Below are 5,824 nucleotides of genomic sequence, written 5' to 3' on the forward strand. Positions count from 1 at the left end.
CTTAAAATAAATTTCCAAATATAAACTTATTTCTTTCTTTTTATTTAAATTCTCTTTTTTATATATATATTACCGGTTGTTGTATGACTATTAAAAGATTATAATTGTTAGTCTGTTTGGGAATTTGGTAAACCTAGACTAGATACCTGGTGAAACAGTTGCGCAGTATTGCACGGTTAACTTCCCCAGACAGCTCACATCTTTTAACCTGCTTTTATTGTCTATCAGTACCGCTTTCATAGCAAAATAGAGTAACAACTTTACAAGCGTTAGGAAATAATACGTAGAGGCGTCTTCCATGAAGTCATCTTACAAAGTTGCCATACTTCCTTCGCTACAAAAAATTATGCAAAAGAAAGTGGATAGAATTATGCGTGTAATTTACTTACATCTATGATGCAGGCGTATGTTTAAGTACTTGCGAATATTACACACAGCTTCACCGCTGACTGTTTGTAAGGACGAAATTTCAAGTCTTCACTAAGAATTCATCTCACCATGCGAACAGAAATTGTAAGTGCAACTGAGTGTTAGCGTGCAGATCGGTTCAGGGAATTCAAAACTGTCAGCCTTATTTTTCTCGACGTCTCCTGGTGTTTTGCTGGTTGCTGAAAGTCCTGGTTTCTTTTTCTGCACACTACCAGTCTCCATAAACGTGCCCACACACATAACAATCAATTTTTGACAAGAACACGACATGCAGGAACGATATTAAACTGTGCCCGGACTGCGCGCTGGGGCTATTGAAAAAGTAAGTCGTCACTGCGAACGCGCGCTCCACATCATTACTAAATTAACCTTAAAAGAAAACGTTAGGTCCCGCCCTTTCTAATACGGTCAAGCCCACACAACAGTAGTGGTCGCTGTGTGGCGCGCGTTTCAAATGAGAACGTTGCCGTGCCGCACCCTATATTTCAAATAAGTCGCAGCTTCCGACTCTGCACACCACAACAAACTTATTTTGCGACTACGATTGATGGTAATCATAAACATTTTTCAATAAAAACACATTGTGCAACCAAACAGTTTCGCGCCAGACAGGTGACTCCTTGGGTGCACCCTTGCTCTCCCAGGATCCAAAGTCGATACTTTGTTGTGCACAAAAATGTTTAGTGGCTGTGTTGACTGTGATAATCGATATCAATTATACTGAAGTGCATTTGCAAAGTTTCTTATAACAATGAACGCCAAACGACGTGGCGTACGCCATGAAATACGTGACAACAGATATGGTAACGAAGAAAATAATCGGAAAAGTGCCAAATAGGTGATAGGCTAACAGAAATGTTTCATAACATTGAATTCTATGAGTAATGCACGTCTCAAATATTAATCTTTGAAAATTAGTGAATGAATAATTTTCTTGACCTGCAACGAATCGTAAAGATTACGCTACGTGCTATTTCTGTAAGTGACTATATACTAGCACCAAGTACTGCAGATTAAATTGATTTGCAAATAGACCTACCCTATTATAAATTAAATTATTACACAAAACCAGCTAAGCTCTTCATTCACGCCAGAAGAATCTCTTCTTCTAAACGTTACGGAATCTTTCGTGATTCTGTTCTTATTTTAGATGTCCCACGAAAGAACACTTAAGTAGAAGTTAACTACAACCAATACGTCTGACGAGTCTGGCTAAAAGCAGCTTTAGAAAGCAGAAATACATAGACTCATTGTCCTTCACAGGCCTCTCTACACATGATAATCTTTAGCATGAACCACTATCGTTGAATAAGAAATACAGATGTCAATGCAGATACAAATGACAACAACCACCAACAAAACATGAACAACCTGAAAATAGATTACACACACATTTTGTATCAGCACTTTCATGTTAGATACATAAACTCATATGAGAATGTGTTAATGAATGAAATCATTTTTGTATACAAGAATGCAGTGCAATGTTAGGTAACTGTTATTCCACTTGAAAATAGCCAGTTTCGAACAAGTAACCAAGCTGTTTCAGTGACGTACGGCGTTACAGCGATTACTCTAGCACAGACATCATGACTCTCACTACTGTTTGACAGTGGACTATTACTGTCTCCAAGCGGCGAGAAAGCAAGCTATGTCCTAACCTCGTAAACGCCGTAAGACTACTGTTTGTTTTTCATTCTTTATATGCATTATTTACGAAATATTTATCCAATTTTAATTCCCAAGCTGTGTGTAATCTTAGAAGACGTGGACGATCCCAAATTAAGAGTGAATAGAATTAAAAGGTATGCATCAAATAATATAAACTACAACATATGCACGAACAAAATATTTGCGAACTTTTTTGTAATAGATTACCTAGCTGAAGCCAGTAGAATATAAATACACTGTCTGATCTATAAAAAAGACAGACATGTACTTCCATCTGTAAATAGGAGAGACACTTCATTCTTCTTTTCGTTTTGTATTTTAGTCATTAGAATGCCCAATGTGAAAAATAAATATTCAGCCCTATTATTATTCAGAGTGGGACAACACGCTTCCAGCTAACTGCAGAAATATATCGAAAAGATTGTAATGGAGCTGACGACATTACAGTTTACTTACATGCAAACAACTACTAGTTTAATGATTCTCAAGTAAGTAATCTCTCTGAAAAAATTGTTATAGACTTCACATTACTGAACTATGGGCTATATTTAACAGGTATTACACGTGACATTTATGTGCCTTAGGAAATACACAGCAATTAGTAACAAAGGGAGAAATATGTATATAGTGCTTGGTGGGTTTTCTTTCGCACAGAGAACCTGCAAACTTATTGACGAAGACTAATTTTCACTGGATTACGAAACAAAATGATATCCGGGTCTATACAGTTAAAATCTTTAAAACGGCTATGAAACTCATTGGAGTCTTTACCAATATTGGAAGTAAATCTTGAAAATTTTAGTTTTCTGCATTCTTGTTTCAATTCACAGTAACAAAGGAAATAACACAGATTCGCTTGCTTAGTTGTAACTTACACAGTGTAAGTTGACACCGGAAACCATTAATATCCGTAAACATATCATGGATAGGATGTTCCTTTCCTTGCAAACGTAAATGCAAATTACGTAAATGATTCACCAAATATGTTAGAACCACTCATTCCTACAAAAAAAGAGATGGATCGTTCACGTCATCTTCAAATTCAGTATTACCAGATTTTACCTCTCTATTCAAAAACTTGAAAAGTTATATTCTAAACTAAATAACTAGTTAAATATTTTCCTGCACTCAAACGACCAATTTCGAAATGAGGAAGTACGTCTCCGTACACAACGTTCATTTTTTCCAAAAATTGTTTGAATTTTCGGTTAGATAATGATCGGTTTCCTCAGCGTATTATATTAGTAATTTTCGGTGTGTCTTTTATTGCGGACAGCAATCTTGACTTTTCCCACATGGTGCTTCTTGATGAATAATGCAATGAAAAATTAAACTATTCCGTAGTAAGCATATAAGCTATTTCAAAGCATCAGCAAATTGAGGATCTCTCGGAAACATGTTGTTTTAGCTACGATTTGTTATAATAAAATGGCAGCAAATTACATATCGATAGTAAAGGCTTCCTGTAGTTGATAATTTTAGTGTTATTACTTGTGTGCTACCAAAGTATACCGTTTCAATTCTACGGCATAATGATGACCTGTCAAAAGCGTGCCTTTTTGGTACAATGTGGATATTCAATACCATTTAATGACATTAGTAGGTATAGTGTTCAGATACTGTATGACATGTATCGAAACTTCAGTTCCAATGTCGAAGCTGCGGCGCAGTTGACAGTGTAGCAGGTTGCAGTCCACTTCCTTCCTCACACTTTCTTCCACTTTTTCTTTTCTAAATGATTGTAGGTCTTTCCTTATTCATCTGATATGTCTTATCTTACGAGTCGATGTTATTTATTATAAATCATGTATCTTCTGCAATTCTTGTTGCAAAGGCCAACGACTGGAATGTTTTGCCAGTGGCCAGAAATCTCGTCGAGAGCGCCAGTCTATGTCTGAAAGTAAACACAAGTTACACACTGGAAGTTTTTGCTATTATGAAACCTTCTGTAAAATATGCAGGGTGGTCGGAAATTCCCGTTACAAACTTCTAGGACATGTGGAAGGTAGTGAGTACATAACATTTTGAATAGGAACCCATGTCCGGAAACGTATCGTTTCCGTTCTACGACAGTTTTAATGCAGATGATTATCTGATCCACACCCACGTGAGGAATGTACTTTGGCGTGGCCCAGTACAATTATTGCAATCTATTTGAAAAGAATACTGACTCGTTCCGTTATTACTTACGCATTTGCATTACAGCTTACACCTTATGGTTTACATAAGTCGACAACAACAAGAACACAGCATCTACGGCACCAGCCGCAACGTATCGATGTATTACAACAGCGGCTCGATGTGGCGACCACCAACGTTGTTACACACATTGTACCTCCGAAGTATGTTCTGGTACACTCTCTCCATCCCACCTGGTGTCTCTTCAGTGTCTTGTGCAGCGGCCAGAACTCGCGCCAGCAGATGTTTTTCTGTCTCTACAGGTGTCTCATAAATTAGGCTCTTCATACGACCCCACAAGATGTAGTGCATAGGGGTTGGACCACCATGGCCTATCCATCTTTCATCATACCGTCTGTTGAGATGTCTCCGGACTGCCAGTGAAAAGTGAGGTGGTGCTCCATCATGCTGAAACCACATTTCCTGACGAACATTCAATGGCACAGCTTCTAAGAACGGGTCCAGTACATGTCGTAGGAAGACTAAGTATAGGGGACCCGTGAGCTTGGATGGAAGGAGGTATGGTCCAAGCATATGACCGTCCAGAATACCTGCCCACACGTTAATTCCAAACCTGTCTTGAAATCCCTGAACATGCGTGGCATGAGGGTTTTCGTCCGCCCAGACATGGCTATTTCGAGTATTCAGCACACAATCCCTTGTGAACCTACATTCATGTGTGAAGAGAACTCGATGTGGAAACAGGGGCGCGTCGATGCAACGGTGCAGGAACCATGTGCAGAAGGCGACGCGTTGTGGAAAGTCTGCTGGACCCATAGCGCGTACGGGAGAACAACGGTTCAATCCCGCGTCCGGCCATCCTGATTTAGGTTTACCGTGATTTCCCTAAATCGCTCCAGACAAATGCCGGGATGGTTCCTTTGAAAGGGCACGGCCGACTTCCTCCTCCATCCTTCCCTAATCCGATGAGACCGATGACCTCGCTGTCTGGTCTCCTTCCCCAAACAACCCAACCGAACCCATAGCGTGTACCCGTTGTAAGTGGTACGGATGTAATTGTTGCTCATGCAGGACGTCCAAGACGGTACTGTGACTAACAGCCACCGCACGCGCAATTGTTCGCGAACTCGTTGACGGGCTACCTTCAATGCGACGCAGTACACCTTCTTCAAATTCGGAGTGCGGCGTCGCCGTGGAGCACCACAGTCCTTCCTCCTCAAGTCTGAAGGTGCCCGTTTCGCGTGGCCGTTGTGTAACTTGGGTTGGTTGGTTGGTTTGGGGAAGGAGACCAGACAGCGTGGTCATCGGTCTCATCGGATTAGGGAAGGATGGGGAAGGAAGTCGGCCGTGCCCTTTTAGAGGAACCATCCCGGCATTTGCCTGGAGTGATTTAGGGAAATCACGGAAAACCTAAATCAGGATGGCCGGACGCGGGATTGAACTGTCGTCCTCCCGAATGCGAGTCCAGTGTCTAACAACTGCGCCACCTCGCTCGGTGTAACTTGGGCAAACAGCTTGTGCGATGGAGTGTGACGGTGTGGAAAACGTTCGTGATACAGCCGACTAGCAGCTCTTCCGTTACCTC

This window comes from Schistocerca serialis, chromosome 1 (assembly GCF_023864345.2).
Source record: "Schistocerca serialis cubense isolate TAMUIC-IGC-003099 chromosome 1, iqSchSeri2.2, whole genome shotgun sequence".
Lineage (NCBI taxonomy): Eukaryota > Metazoa > Arthropoda > Insecta > Orthoptera > Acrididae > Schistocerca > Schistocerca serialis.